Raw genomic sequence first — 17,664 nt, forward strand, 5'->3', positions numbered from 1 at the left:
ATTCTACCGTTGAGCCACAACCCCACTTTACTGAATTTTTGACAAGAAAGATAAGTTAAAAAAAATCTCTCACTATGCAGCTGGGGATGTAGCTCAGTGGCACAGTGCTTGCCTAGCACGTGTGAGGCCTTAGACTCCTTCCCTAACAGTATCATAAAATGAAATTTTAAAAAAGAACTCTCACTATAAAGATTATGGATTTGTTTATTTCTCTTCTTATTTGTATCTGGATTTGGCTTTATTTTATTTTATATATTAGTTTTTTTGTTGTTGTTTATGGACATTTATTTTATTCATTTATTTTTATGAGGTACCGAGGATTGGATCTAGTGCCTCACAGATGCTAAGCAGTCACTCTAAAACTGAACCACAACCCCAGCCCTTTATTTTATATTTAGAATATTTTATTTTTAACCTGTTCAGGGTTTACAGAGCTTCATGACTCTTCAGTCTGATATCCTTGATCAGTTTCAAAAAATATTTTTCCAGTATATCTTCAACTATTTCTCCTGTTTTATTTCCTCTCTCCTCTTCTTCTAGAACTTCAACTAAACATTGATTACCCTTAATACATTTTTATCAAGTTCTATATGCTATTATCTATATTTTTCCATTCATTTTTCTTCTTTGAACTTCAAGTATAATATTTGCTACTTACCAACTTCCAGTTTCTCAATTCTCTATTTTCAGCTCCCTAATTCTATTCTGTTGTCTCATCTGCAGTTATATTTTGACTTCTTGTTTTTTTCTACTATAAAATTTCCATTTAATGGTGTTTTTGTACATTTTAATGTTTGGATGACATTCTTTTGTTTTGAATCTACTTTCTTTAACTTACTGATTATATTAAAGATTATATTTCTGTTAACCCCCAAATCTATACCAGCTATTTCTATTGCTATTTTGTTTTGTTTTGTATTTATCCTGTTAGCTTTTGTCATTTGGTCCTGTTTTCTGGCACCCATGATCTTTTAGATTGAGCACTGACATTACGCATGAACGGTGGCAGAGATTCTGGATGATCTTATATTTTTTCAGAGAAGATGTTACTCTCCTCTTCCTGAGAAACAGGAAACCCTGATAGAATCATGGATTAAAATAATAGAAGTCTTTTATGGGGAGGGTACAGTGATTGAACTCATGGGTACTCAACCACTAAGCCACATCCCCAGCCCTATTTTTTTTTTTTGTATTTTACTTAGAGTCAGAGTTTCCCTGAGTTGCTTAGTGCCTCACTATTTTGAGGCTGGCTAAGGATCCTCCTGCCTTAATGTACCAAACCTCTAGGATTACAGGCATGAACCATCACACCCAGCAATGGAAGCATATTAGTAAGACTTTGTAAAAGCTTATCTATTACTGATTTATCCCTAGCATCAGCCATAACACTTTAGAAGTCTCATCTAAAAGCCTGGAAATTTTACTTTTGGCAGATTCTATATTATATTTTTGTTTGTTTCTTCCCCAGACTGCCAAAGCTCTGATAAACTTTTTAGCCTCTTAACTTTTTAATTTTTTTTCTGGATTTCTTAGCCTTTTACTCCATTCATGCATAGTTCAGGAATTAGCTAATGCCTTGAAGAGAAATTTTGTAAGGAATTTTAAGAGCACTCTTCTTCAGGATCTTGACTCCCTGTAAGTTCTTTCTCCTTCACTAGCCCTGAAGTTCAAATTTGATCTCTTCATCCTAGTGATATTGCTGCAAGTTCTAGATCTCTGCTTTCTGTAAAATCCTTGCCTGCCTAATTACTCCATTTTTCAGAATAAAAATTTCACTTGACTAAACAATATGCAGAATAAAAAGATTTAATTTATTGTACATATGCATATCTTAATATTAATATTTCTTCTGTTTACTTGCATATATGACATACTATTTGTTGGAAACCAAAGAAACTTATATTTTTAAAAAATCAAGATTTGCTCATCTTTAAATCAATACCAATGTCTACCAACTTATCATGTCATGCATGCAAATGTAAATATACATTTGAGTACAGAAAGCCATTCACAAAAAGTCAAATATTCTTCTACATATATAATTTTCATAATATCTTAGAGCTAGAAGAAACTTTAAGGAAAATTAGAGATTATATATGGAAATAGATGGATAGATAGCTATCTTCTCCCAATAAAGACACAGAGCTCCCAAAATTATCTTGAGGTAACCTAAAAGATATATCCAAAATTACAGGTAGATCACAAATTCTTCAGACTCCCACTACAATACAATTTCTCCTTTATGTACTCCCCAACACATAATTTTCCTATAGCAAACTCCTGTACCTACAGCAATAATTACCTCCTGCTTCTATACCATAGTACATAAGAATTAAAGGATTTGGAAACTCTTTCATATTAAGATATAAAGGGGAAGATATTTTCTTCTTCTGAATTTCATGTAATAGCCATTTAGATTTTTATTCACTAAGCATTTGCTAGGCTACCTATTAGCCTAGCAAATGCTTAGGATTTGGAGATGCAGATGGTTCATTAGAATTTTTTTGTTTATTTCAACTGGAAGAATTTACTGAGTACATGATTTATTAGGTAGCTGTAGCAGACACATCAGGTGCTCTGAATCATGTCCACCTAGCCTTACATTTGATTTTGACCAGGTTGGAATAGTAATTTATGATTTGCTTCAGATGATAAGATCTCATCTCTAGTCCCTAATGAATATCTTTACTTTCTGCCCCATGCCTGTCTTGGAAGCTTGAAAGAATTCTCTTAACCCATACTTATATGGAGAGAAAGAACAGAGTCCCATCTTGGCCAATGGACAAGAGCTAATTGATATGCACTCCTGCCTCCCAGCCATTGTGCAGAAGATTGGGAGAGGCGGCAGTCTATGTGCTACTTAGTAAGTTCCAATAGAATTGAAGCTTATTGCCCACAGCAAGTTAAAATATCAGACTTATGTTTCTCCTTTGTTGCTCTTCAATCTCATTCTTTGTGCTCTCTTATGACTACTTTCAAGACCAACTTTTGGAGGGACCAAAACATAATTATATATATAGAAATAGATGGATAGATAGCTATCTTCTCCCAATAAAGACACAGACCTCCCAAAAGTTATCTTAAGGTAATCTAAAAGATATATCCAACCTCACAGGTAGATCACAAATTCTCCAGACTCTCACTACAATACAATTTCTTCTTTACATACTACCCAACAGTTTTCCTGTAGCAAACTCCTATAGCAAACTATTCAAATTCCATATATAACTCCAACACTAAATTCCCCCATTTAAAAAAATATCCCTATTACAAAACCCTCTCTTCTTCAGTTTCACATGGGCCATTCCTCAGCAGCTTCTGATAGTTATTCTTAAATTTGAAAATGAAAAGCAAAGTGAGAACCTTACTCTATCTTTTGTAAAAAGTACAACATATTTAAATAAATTCTAATTCCATTATAGGGGTTCAATATGGGCATCATCAAATTTTGCTAGTGTTTCTGAAAGACACTGGTACTGAAATCAATGAAAACAACCAAAATAGAATATGGAAATAATAGCCATAAACATCCGGTTATTCTTTACAGAACATGAGTGCTCTGATGAGTATTTTCTGTCTTGATGAGACTGCAGGTCTACTGGTGATATGGTTTCTGCTTTAATCTTTAATTTTGACTACAATATCATTTTTCATATGTATCTTTCTATGGTTATATAAAATAAGATATATGAGGGGCCATTTATCTATAGCATGACTCTGATAACATTGCTGCATGTTGCTACAGAAACCCAGATCATGGTCATACGTTTTTGTAAAAATAGGAAATACAAAGACATTAAGACTTTCAGCTCCGCTCTTTAATTCTTGTTTTGTTTGGACACAAAGTCTGACCTTCACTTCATTTGACTGCCTTATTTGCATCACAACTCAGGTAGTACATCTTGATTCTTGTTTTGCTCCATAAAATGGGTGTCTTGGCAATTTGCACATCAATAAATGGCACTGAGAAGAGCAAATGAGTTTAACAAATGTGTTGAATTTTCTTTTAAATATGTATGCTGGCGATATTCTTGTAATTCTATTGGCCATATCATTATATTGTAAAAATTATGCTGATTCTGTCTCTGATATATTAACTGCATAATTATTCAAAGCTATCAGCCTAGCAGTTATTTTTTTTTTCTAAAAAGAACTTTTCATTGAAAATACTTTCAAATAGATTAAACTCATTTTTATTCCCCCTGGCAATGGTATGTTATGTAGGTCACAATAACTGGATAACCTTTTCTGATTCATTTCAATGTATCTCACATAAGCAAAAAAGGAAAAAAAGAAAAAAGAAAAACGAGGCCCATGTTCTGCTTTGCCTAGTATTTTAAAGAAGTTTATATTCGTCAGCAAGTCTTGCTACTGTCTATTGTTTGAAGGCTAAGGCAGAAGTCTTTCAACAGAAATAAAATTTGTTTACATGAATACTTTCATTTGCTTTGTTTCTAATGATAATATCAGCTATTACAAATTAGCAAATAAGAAGCTACAAAACAGTAGGTTTGTACCATATCATTATTTCTTTTGATTATACTGAAAAAATTTGTTCATCCTTCAGTTTGACTTAAGAAACTGTGTGACCTAAAACTAAAATTGAACTAAATTATACTGAATTTTTTCATGTGCCTGCGTTTTTCTGTAAGAAAAAATAGAATTTGTTTATATTTTTGTTTATTTCTTATAATCTTATTCACCTACTTTGCTACAAACTGCTCTGGATATCTTTTCATCTGTGTAGATTTTTAAAATTGTCATACAATTACACATAATAAAATACACATATATTAAGTATATAATATAAATCTTGACAAAAGTATTTAACCAAAATGCAATCATAATATTGAACTTTGTTACACACTTAAAATTCCTTTCTTACCCCAATTCTCATCCACATTCCTTCCATAGACTCAGTCATTATTCTGATTTCTTGCTTCAAAGATTAGTTTTGCCTGTTCTATAATTCCAATAAATGGAATTATGTAACATGCATTGTTTTGTGTCCTCTTTCATTAGCTCAATATGTTTTTGAGATTTTCACATATATCGTATGGTATCTTCCATGTTGTATAGCATAACTTTGAGTAAGTATATCACATTATGTTACTCAATCCTATGTTAATATAAATTTGTATTTTTTTTCCTCCCTCTCTCTCTTTCTCTCTCTTTTCCCCCTTGTTCCTCCCACTACAAATACTACATCCTTGTGAAATATTTTTACAATGAATATAAGTCTGGTTTGGAAATTAAATAACTGCGGACGTGAGCTCCCTATTGATTTGTAGCATCTCTAGTTCCAAATAAAAAATGTGACCTGCTCTGTCAAAATAGATTTGGGTCATTTAGATGTTTTCTTTATCAATTGACACCATGTTAAACTTTGTCAATAGAGGGCGCCAGAGACATATTGCAGGAGACTGGGGGTCGTTTGCAGGTTGCTGCATGCCTCTCCACAGGATTGTACAAGGTGGACCTCCTTAGCCTCTCTGGCTTCAGCAACACTTGAAACTTCTTCAACCCATGTGTTCTGCCTGGCATGGCAAACAGCAGCACCAGTCACTACCATCTTTCCTTGGTAGCTCACTTACCTGGAAAGTTTTGTGAGACAGTGTCTTTGATAAGAGCATCTTTCCAAGAACCACTTTCTCCAACACTCTGGTTCCCTATCTCCACCCAAAGGGTAGTAGCTGCATCTTATATGTGCTGTTCATTTATCCGTTAGAGTTCACTTGACTTTTAAATCTCTAAATTCTTGTTTTACTTAATTATGTTTGTATTAAACTTCACCTGTCCAAATTTGCTCACTGTTTCTCAGCTCTGATTGAACCAGAGCTGGTAACAGAGTTGGATTGCTGGACTTTATGGCCAGTGCAAGTATAATTTTGTTAGAAATTGCCAAGCAGTTTCCCAACTGGTTGTATCATTTAGCACTCTAACAAAAATAATAGGCATTTTCTAGACACCCCATATCATCTCAAGCATTAGATACCACACGGTTTTTAAAAATGTAGTCATGCTTACTGTTTATAGTAGTTGTGGTGGCTTTGATTTGCAGTTGCCTGAAACCAATAATATTAAAACATCTTTTTACGTGTTTATTGATTATTTATATGATGCAGTTTTTGAAGTGCCTTCTCTAATTTGTCGTCCAATTTTTAAAAAAATGGTTATCTTAAATTATCAGTTTACAGGAATCTATCCTTATATAGGTCCACTGTCAGGTAAATGTATTGCAAGTATTCTTTCCTATTCTGTGTCTAATTTTTCAATTTCTTTACTTTCTTTTAAGGAACCAACCTTTTTTTGATATTAATGATTTCCAATTTTAAAATATTTAAATTTTAGTATTACTTATAATTAAATTAATTAATCCACCTCAAATTACTGTTTGTATGTAGACTAAGTAATGGTCAAAGTTAGTTTTTCCCCAACATTGCTTTCTAATTGACCCAGAACTCTATAATAAAAAGATTTCCCTTCTCCACTGAGTTGCATTGAGTCATTTTAATTCATTTGCTTCCCTTATTATCATTGGCTATAAGAGGCCATGCAATGTTGAAAAGCAGTCATGAAACCAGATGTGCTTCTCTGACCCCAATCTTATTGTAAATGTTTTCCATATTTGACCAATAAGTGTTTTCTTTTTATAGCTTTAGTTAATGGTATACATTAAAGTACACACAAGAAAATGTACAACTGATAAATTTTGACATGTGTACATGTGTAAAGTCCTCAGCTCAATCATACTGGTAAACATATCCATCTCCCTCAAACATTTCTCTGTGTGTTCCATTCTTCCTAGCCCTCCTGTCATTTATTTCCAAGCACCAACCACCACTGCAGATTAGTTTGTTTACCACCCTCCCTGGAATTTAACATAAATACAATAATCCTACATGTGTTCTTTATTATCTGGCTTCTGCCACTCAACATAATAATTCATAGAACATTGCACACATTGCATGAATTAATAATTCAAACTGTTTTGTGGCTGAGTGATATTCCACTGTTTAGTTTTATGACTTTTTTCATTCATTAACTTACATTTTGATGGCTATATGAGTGACTTCCAGTTTCTGATTATAATAAAACTGCTATGAATATTCATGTGTAGGTTTTGTGTGTATTTTTGCTTTCATTTCTCTTAAACAAATGTCTGGTAGTTAAATGGTTAAGCCATAAATTAGTTATTTATTGAACTTGTTAAAAAGACCCCAAATATTTTTCCAAAGTGGTTACACATTTTATTTCCCATTTGCAATGTATAAGAATTCCATTTGCTTCACATCTTGCCAGCATCCTAAAATCACTGCAAATCTCAGTGGTTTTAATAGATGTGCACCAGTGGTACATAGGGTTATGAATTCATATTTCTTTAAATGACTAGTATTGTCAAACTTTTCATATGCTAATTTTCACTCACATGTTGTCTTTGGTAAATAGTAAGATCTTTTGCCCATTTTTAAAAACAATGTTAATTTCACTACTATTGCTTTTTCTGAACTCCTCCATGTCTTTACCCTCATGTGTAATTTGCAAACATGTTCCCCATTTGGTGGCTTGTATATTTAACTATTTTAACAGTCTCTTTTGAAGAGCAGAAGTTCTTAATGAATTACAACTCATCTTGTTTCTTTGCATATTGTTTTTCTTGGTGTCATATCAAAGATATCTATTTTTAGTCAGCTTTTCTGTTGCTGTGACCAAAAAATCCTGAGGAGAACAGCATAGAAAATGAAGAGTTTATTTTGGCTCATAATTTCAAAAGTTTAGCCCATGGATGGCAGATTTCATAGCTCTGGGCCTAAGGTGAGGGGGGATCTGACATGGTAAAGGTGTGGCAGAGGAAAATAGCTCAGGACTTGACAGGCAGGAAGCAGAAAGAACTCTACTCACTGGGGACAAAAAATAAACCACAAAGGCATGAGATGTGATATTGCAGCTGACCTGCCTTCTCCATCCACACCCTATATGCATATGGTTACCACTTAGTGAATAATACACTGACTAGGTTATATCTCTCATGATCTAATCATTTCACCTCTGAAAATTCTTTTTTTAATATTTTTTAGTTATAGATGGATGCAATATCTTTATTTTGTTTATTCATTTTTATGTAGTGCTGAGGATCGAACCCAGTTCCTCACATGTGTGAGGCAAGCGCTCTGCCACTGAGCCACAACCTGAGCCTCTGAAAATTCTTGCATTTTCTCACACATGAGGGACGATTCATATCTAAACCATAACAGAATCTTTACTCCAATAAACAATGATATAATTATATGTTTTATTGGGAATAAGATTTGCATTAGTCAATTTTTCTAAATATTGTGGAATCTGGATTTTCAATTTTTCCAGCAGCATTTGTTGAAAAGTCTACCTTGCTGGCCACAGTGGTGCACGCCTGTAATCCAAGTGGCTCAGGAAGCTGAGGCAGGAAGACTCTAAGTTTAAAGCTAGCCTCAGCAACTTCACAAGGCCCTAAGCAACTTAGTGAAACCCTGTCCCTAAATAGAATATGAAATTGGGATGGAGGTATCAATAATATAAAAAATGTGCTCAATGGCTAGGTACCCATGGGTTCAATCCTCAATACAAGGAAGGAAGGAAGGAAGGAAGAAAAACTACCTTTTCTTATTAGAATACCTTTGCTTCTTTATCAAAAATCATTGGACCATTTATGTGGGGCTCTATTTATAGATCCTAAATCATCTCAAGAGATGCAAAAACTGTCATTCAAAAGAAATTAATATTCCATTATGATTTTAAAAGATCAGCAAATATGATTAGAAAAAAAATCTCACCTAATTTGATCAAGGAAATTCACGAAACTCTATAATATAAATTATGTATAATCGTGAAATTTAAAAAATCATATTATTGAAAAATATATGAAAAAATAGATATCTAATCACAGTAAAACTAGAAAAATTTACATGGATTATAAAGGGAAAAAAATCTCAGTTTTCAGAGGATGTAAGAAGAGGATGTATGAATGCTCTCCCCCCCCACACAAAAAAATGTAAAATATGTTTAACTGTAAAGGTAAAAATTAAACACTACAAAATAGAATTTCATCATCAGATTGGCAAGAATAAAATAAACTGGTGAGAAATATAAAATATTGTTGAGGATGGGAAGCAACAAAACCCTGCTGGTAGGAAAATAAATTAATACAATCACTTTGAAAAATATGCTAACACCATCTAGCAAAGGTGAAGCTGTATCTATGCTATGGTCCAGCAACTGATCCCAGGCCTTTACTCTGGAAAAACCTTCTACATGTGCACCAGAGGACCTGCGTGAGAAGATTCATGGCAGCTTTGACTGTCAAAAGAAAATAGAACAAAAGAGAAACCTTGAAAAATATGTCATCAACAGGGGATAGATAAATACATTTTATAGTAAATCTATAATAAATGTTACACTGTAATGAAAATAAGTGACAGATATATATAGATGTCAAGATGGGTGACTCCCAGGAATATAATGCATAGCAAAATCCTTAGTACATTTAGCTAGTACCATTTACATAAATCTCAAAGAAGTAGAAAATGAAATACATTACTGAATAAAAGGACATGTAAACTCCACAAAGTAAAAATAAGAGGAATGAAAATCATAAAAGTCAGTATGGCATTTTCCTTGAGTGGGAAGGGAAGGAGTTTAATCACATACAAATTTCATTTTTTTGGCTGTGGGATATATTAATGTCCACTCCACTTGTATTCCTTTCACTCTAAACATTCCTTACAAATCTCCTTGAGTATATAATATATATTGAGTATGTGTGTGTTTATATATATATAAATACACACACATATATAAATACATAAGATATATACAGTCTATTATATATATATATATATATATATATATATATATATATATATATATACATATAATATAATATAATATAAAACTTTGAAACCTAGATTTAATATATTTCAGGAATAATTAAAATGAAGAAAGTGGAATAATACTTTCAACTTTTCAAGGAAAATTAAATATATGTTGCTCTTATTACCTACACAAAACTTCAAGTAAATATGAGTGAAATAAATATTCTCTGAATGAAAAGGCTTTAGAAATTTTGTCCTAAATGTTTTGTTTTTGAAATTATCAACATTAAACTATTTCAGCAGGAAGACATGACCAACACAGGGAAGGCTGAGGTGCAGGAGTGAAGAGTATATATTGGATGATTTTTCCATTGTCATAACAGAATACCTGAGTGCAGGTAGATTGTACCATTGTTAATTTCTAGGATTTGATATTGTACCACCATTATGTAGGATGCTATAGCACTGGCCACACAGGACTTCCCTATACATTTCTTTAATTTCTTTGAATCTTCTTTTTGTTTATAATTACATTAAGTTAAAAATTAAAAGAAAATAACTTCCCCTTCCCCAAATTTAAGACAATACAATTCCAACCATAGTCACATCTCTTAAGAAAAATAGGGTTTGAAGAAAACATTTTTAAACAAATTGATAATAGTTATCAAAATATAGAACTATAACAAAAATCATATCAACTTTGAAATTTTAAAGTTGGTTATTATTGATGTTCTTTGGATATCTTTGATTATCTATCATCTCTTTGCCTACCATAGTATCTTGCCAATTGAGTGTTACATATTTTTTAAGGAATGATAGAAATGTATGTAAGGAACTCATGTAACTCAAGAGTGGAAAATTTAGCAAAGCACCTAAGAAAATGAGCGAAGGATCTGAGCAGGCATTTTTTCCAAAGAGAACTTACAAAATACCAACAGGTCTATGCGAGGGTGTTCAGCATCACTAATCATCAAGAAAATGCATATCAACACAATTACATCATGTAAAAACCTATTAGGATGGCTACTGACAAAATGTCAGTAGACAGTAGGTGTGGGCAAGTATACACAGGAAAGGCAAACTTACAGTGGGAATGTAATGAATTGGTACCACCGTTGTGGAGAGCAGTAGGAGGTTTCTCAAAAATTCAGAAAAACTAGGAGCTGTGGGTTGTGGCTCAGTGGTAGAGCGCTTGCCTTGCACATGCGAGGCACTGGGTTCCATCCTCAGCAACAAATAAACAAATAAAGCTACTGTGTCCACCTACAACAACAACAAATATTTAAATTTAAAAAATCTTTTATTGTATTATCTAGCAATTCTATATTTAGGTAGACATCCAAAGGAAATAAAAACACTATATTGAAAAGATATTTGCACTCCCATATTCATTGCAGCATTATTTATAATAGCCAAGATATAGAAATAATCTTTAGTGTCTGCTAAAAGACAAATGGATAAAGTAAATGTGTATATGTATATATGTGTGAGTATGTTTATATATAAATATATATATGTGTATATATATACATATATATATATATATATATTTAAAAAGAAGGAAACCCTGCCTTTTATAACAAAATAATAAAACTGGAGGATATCATAATAAGTTAAATTAATCAGACACAAGAAGAAATATACTGCATAATTCATTTATTTGTGGTATCTAAAAATGTCAGACTGACACAAAGAATAGAAGAGTGGTTACCAGGGTATATGTGTGCTAGGGGGAGATAAAGCAATGTTGGTCAAAGGGTAAAAATTTGTAGCTGAGAAATGAATAAATTCTGAAGGCCTAATGTACTAACATGGCTACTGTCGTTAATAATGTATTGCATATTTGAGATTTGCTAGGAGCACAGATTGTATGTTTATGCCACAAAAAAAGATAAATATGTAATGTGGCTATGTTAATTGGCTTGGTTGTGGCAATCATTTCACAACATATATGTTTATCAAGACATTACAATGTATACCATAAATATATACAATTGTCATTTGTTAATTATACTTTACTAAAACTTAAAAAAAATTGTATGGATATATAAAGATACTACATAATCATTTTGAGGCTTCCAGACTCTAGATTTAGTGGTCATCTTCATTCCCCAAGCAGGAGACACACAGAAGGAAAAAAACACTTTCACTCAAATGAGATCCGCAGTTCACCCACTGGAGGTACTGTTTTGACCTTGAGGCCCACTATCCGCTGTGGTATTCCTCTCTGCAGTGAGGTTTTAAGTCATCAGGGTTTTGTGGGAAGAAGTTTGCAATTCACAGATGGCTGCATTTTGAACATTCATCACTGAATAGAAGGAACAGAAGTAGCCGTCATCCATTCCCCATGGTTCAGTCCAGTGTGCTCTGTGAGGACAGACACATGTCATCAATCCAGGAGGCACTTCTTCAGGGCTACATGGCAGCACAAGAACAGTGTATCCTCCATAGGCCTGCACTCACAAGGGCCTTGCAGTGCTATTACCGTATTCTTTATAATCTCATCCTTGAATTTGTTTTTTGAAAGCGAGGTTCACTAAGACAATGAAGCCTGAGCAAGGACCTTGGAGACTCATTTCTCCTGATTTTTTTGCCTCTTGCCACCTCCCTGGGAAAGATTTTCTGTGATGCACTGTCTTGCTCTTGTGTCTACCTGATCTAATCTACCCTTCCTGGCTTCTCTCTTTCCCAGACAAAAATTAGGGGTATGCTCACCTGCCATCAAAGCCCTCCACTCCTGAGGGAAGCCCAGGGACAGGTGTGTCAAGAGTAAAAAAGGTAATGAAGCTCTGCCTTTAGACTCTTGGAGATAGGGCAAGAAGGCGACCCTCCAAACCAGCTTGGCAGCCTCACAGGAAATGTGGCTCTTATTCTGCAAATTCCCAGGATACTATATCCCCAGAGTAGAGGTTGCAATCTACTGGGGGGCCACCAGTGGGAAGGCAGATTGATTTCTCTGTCCCTGGTGGGGTCTTGAACTTTTATTTTGAATTGAATCCTACGAGGTATGTAACACAGATGGTCCATCATGTCCTCCCAGACATATATTAGATGGAGGAGGAGGAAATCCTGCAAACTCTGTGGGGAGGATATGGGATATCCAGAGATGCCCTCTCTACAGGTGAGGAGGCTAGTGATCTGGAGTTCCATTAGACGAGCTACCATCTGTGGATCACAAACTTTACTAGGCACCTTTATGAACCAGGACATAGGAATTTCTTAAAGGAAGCACAATTATCCTCATTTTGTTCATGACGAAATAGAAAGGTTAAATAATTCTTCAAGATCATTCAGCTAGCAAATGGCAATTTCTTAGAAAAAGCTTTCTAGGGAAGGAGATGTTGGAGCTGAGCATTTTTTTTTTTTGATGAGACACACAGGGAGGACAAGTATGATAAAAGGTAAAGAATGTGACATTGGTGTGCCCCATGGCAGGACCTGTGGGTATTTTCTCTCAGTGAGTGAGATTTGAGTTCAGATGCCAATTTTGTAAGAGAAAGTAGAGAGAACACAAAGATAACAGAGAGAACATTGGTCAGACCGGGTGATGAAAACCCTTCTTTTTCTGTAATCTAGTGGGTGGTTTTTGCTGAGGAGTAAGATAAACAGACTTTTATTTTAATAAAAATCACTCCTTGGGGTGGAAAAGTTCTTGCTAAGGAACTACATAATAGCCAAAGAAATAGAAAATGTAAAGACGTAGATGGATGCAGAAGTGGTTTTGCAACAGTAAGCAGGAGGATGTTGCAAAGGTCAAGGTGTACAGCAAGACAAAGAAGGGTCCCTAGGGCCAAGGTTGGGGAGAAAAGGACAGAAGGTGCCCACTAGCACCCAGTGTCTCAGAATAGAGCAAAAAGCAATAGGAGTTTATGGTGAACTTTCCAACTTGAGTTTCATTAGGGTATTTGATGTATAAGTTTCATTTTGTGATTAGGTTAGCTATAGGATTTGAATAGTGGCCACAGTAAATAGAATGAATGAACTTTAATCTGAAAGTAAGAGACAGAGGAAAGTGACATTGAAGACAAAAAAGTTGAACGCAAGGAATTTTGTTGTTCTTTTTTTAAGACAGAATTTCCTGCCTCATATTCCTAAACCACATTTCTAGAAAGTCTCTGCTGAGTCATTTACTGCTTTTGCTATATTAATAGTAAATACAAGTACTTAGCTATGACTTTAACCTCAACGAAATGAAGAGCTACTGGAAGTCAAGGATTCCATTTTATTCATTATTTTATTTCCATTGCATGTCATTTCTAGATGCATAAGTAAAGCACTTTAATAAAATTCTATTCCTCAGTATGTAGCATTTCATCTTTCAAGTGATTCTCAAACATTTTGTCCTGAATATTGAATCTTGTCAGCAATAAAACGTAAAATCTCCCCAGTTTATCTCTCTGTTGAGAGGCAGCATAGTACAAAGCACAGAGCAGAGGTGCTCAGTGTGGTCCCCAAATCAGCAGTATCCACATCCTGGGGGACATTGCTGAAATGCAAATCATTTGGCCTCACCCAGGTCCACTGTAGACCAACTTTGGACCTGGGGCTCAGTATCCTGTGTATTTACAAGACCTAGAAGGGATTCTGATTTGTCCTAACATTTTAGAAACACTGATTCAAAGAAATAAGCTTTCTGAGGCAAGGGAGAGGGGATGAGCAGGAGGAATTAGTATGAGAACAAAGTGATACAGTAGGTAAAAGCATTTAACTCACTTCCTGAATTAATGTCACTATTAAACAAAGGCTAAATTCCTACTTCGCATACAATGTGTTACTCTTATAGAATTATGGTCTCATGGAGAAACCTAGAAACAGCTGAGTAAAAAAATGTGGGTGATGGGAATCTTCATAGGCTGAGCCTTTATTTTCACTTGGCTGTGGTCCTGAGTATTGTCATCTAGTGTCATCAAAATTTTAAAGAAGCCTGCATCACTTCAAAGTCTGTTTTATTTTTAGCACCGCTCCAGTTACCTTTGTGCCAAGAATGAGTTCATTAATTGCAAAAACAAAACAAAAGATTTCTATAAAGACTTCCAGCTTTTTGCTTCACCACCCTAAATCCTTTTTTTCATTTTTAAATGAGAGGGAGAATGAAACAACCATACTGTGGTAAATGCTTTAATAGCAAAATTCTAAAAAAAAAAAAAGGAAGATTTCTCATATTAGGGGAAAATAAAGGCAGGATGCTTGTTTGCCCTGTAAATGCTTTTTATCATCTGGCAGGAACGGAGAGATAAAAGGATCAATCACAGGCAAAGGCATGCATTTTTCAGAGCTTTGTCTCTTCCTATTGTTCAGCTTTAGCAAAGGTATTAAAACAGCTTCCTATAAACAGTACTTATTCACACTGCTCACACTTTCATATAGCTTTACCCCCATCCTCTTTCTTTAAATGCAAGATCAGCTCTGCTCTGTTATGAAGGAAACTGTTTTGAAATCACACCTCTCCTTTCTGTCATGCCTCAAATATATATCTCTGAGCTCTGTTCTTCAATTGACATGCATTTAAAAACAATTCTATCTTGATTGATCCAGTGACAGGGACTACAGCTTGCTCTTGCCATTCCTTTTCTTTGTTGCTACTGGGCTTTTGTTTGAGTCTTGCAACATCAGCTCTGACTGCATTAATTGATTGAGCTATGCCACAGGGCCCAAAATAACAAAGGAAGAAAAATATGAACAGTTAGTGAAAGAAGCCCCAGTAAAAGACATAAATAAATGTAGTAGACCCGAATACTACAGTGCTGGTGGAGCCTAACCAGGGCAAGATCAACCAGGTCACTGTATCTTTTTTTGAATGGCCCAGAGGTGAATTCAAGGAGAGACACTGTGTTCTAAGAAAGATGTTAAGCCTTCAAATGATCATTTTCTAAACTCAGGGGACAAGCACATCCAGATATAATTCTGTACCTAAATGGCCTTCACACTTTAAGCTGTTTAGATAATATGGTAATGAATATTTTAGAGAAATCTACATAGATAATAGTCATCAAGCCAATAAATACAGACTGGCTACATCTCTGCTAATATTTGCATATAAATCCATTGGAATAAAATGTTCAAACCTCAGCATTTAACCATTGCCATGAATTTGAATAGGGTCTAATAAAATCCTTACACTTTTTTTTTTGCAAGGTTTGTATATACATAAGAAAATAGCAGCCTTTTAAAATCTCAGGATTGGAAAGAACATTAGAGGTCAGATAATCCAGCTATGCCCTAATGAGGTACTGGACAAAGCACCATTATAAAGATGAGTTTGTTACAAACTCACATGCAATTGGTACTTTGGCCAGAAGTTGGGCATGTGAGCACTTTGATGACAATTCATGTAGCAAGTTCCTGACAAAATTATTCAATCAGTGAAAAGGATCATTTGGAGCTAGGTGCCTTTTGCAAAAGGGAATATTATTTACATTGTATTAAATGAACATATTTCCTTAAAATGTCCTTGTTGACATTTAAGTGGACTGACTTTGTTCTCTTCCTCCCTCCTTACCTTCCCTCCTTCCTGTTAAAAGATATAAATCAGTTAAAAGTAATTACAGAATGCATCTTAGGAATTGTTAACATACCTACCAAAGCTGATTACTGAAGAATGAAGGGGGGTGTGGGGGGGCTAGACTGTTCTGTGTGAAGAAATTAGCATAATTTGTATGTAGGAACAGTAAACCCTGAGGTAGGAAAGAGGATCTGAATACTGCTTTGAAATATCTACCCTGGAAGAATTCTCAGAAGATAGAATGAGTTATGGACTTTTACAATCAGTCATATTTCAGTTTTTAAAAATGTTTACTAGGCATTACTGTAAAGTAATGCTTTCTGATTTTCTCAGCTCTGTAAAGTATGCATACGTTGAATTTCATGTTAAGTGGGGTAAATGAAAATAAAACAAGACACCTGTGATTCAACTCTGGATTGACAGAGTAGTAAAAAGAAAAGATAAATAAAAATGCTTAAGATGAAGATTTCAGCAGAAACAGAAATTAGTAGCTAACATTCACTGAAAAAGAGGGGGGAAAAAAGCGGTTATGGGGTTTTTCCCCCCCTATACTCTACAGAGAGGAATGATTGTTTTCCTCATGTTCTAAAATGAGGAAATAGAAGCACAAAGAAGTTAAGTCACTGACTTCAAGGTATAACATAAAAATAATAAGTAATATAAATGAGCTACAAATTCAGAAAGTGAGACATAAAACACAGAAAATAGTTAGAAAATAGATGATAGATGGATCAATGGATGACTTGTAAATATTTTACCATATAAAATGACTGACTTTTTATGCCTTTGAAACTATCATTAATATGTGCTATAGATACCTATTGTGTCTTTTTGTATTTATTTATTTTTATTTACTTGTAGTAGGGCTCAAACCCAAGGTCTTACCTATGCCAGGCAAAATCTCTACAATAAGCCCCACTGGCAGCTCCCTAGAACGTGTTTTGGCACAGAGTTGTGGAGGGAGCTCCTCTATAATGTAATAATTCTTATACTATGCACATTTGCAGTGGTGGTTTTATGATCGACAATCTTTACTGCTTTGACATGCTGAATGATTATTAATGCAGTGGAAGAAGTGCTAATGAACTGAAGACATTTCGTTCCTTGATATGAACTCAAAGTGATGCTAGTAGACTATGATGTTTCTTCAGTCTCTAGTCTATGCAATTCCAAATATTTCCATCCTAATCATAGATGTGTCAAACTGCTTTTGTCCTAGTCTTAAAGGAATACTATGTTTTTAATGTCAAATTTCTGATCATAGGAGGAATATGAAATCTACAAAGGTGTTCACTTACTGATCATAGTAGTTCT

At 34.4% G+C, this 17,664-nt stretch overlaps 1 pseudogene across 1 annotated transcript in view; it reads left to right on the forward strand.

The window, feature by feature from the left end:
- The window catches only part of LOC144373523 (transport and Golgi organization protein 1 homolog), a 237,695-nt pseudogene that overhangs the window by 69,138 nt on the left and 150,893 nt on the right, over positions 1-17,664 (forward strand). The window lies entirely within an intron of this gene.

Source organism: Ictidomys tridecemlineatus, unplaced genomic scaffold (genome assembly GCF_052094955.1).
Source record: "Ictidomys tridecemlineatus isolate mIctTri1 unplaced genomic scaffold, mIctTri1.hap1 Scaffold_42, whole genome shotgun sequence".
Lineage (NCBI taxonomy): Eukaryota > Metazoa > Chordata > Mammalia > Rodentia > Sciuridae > Ictidomys > Ictidomys tridecemlineatus.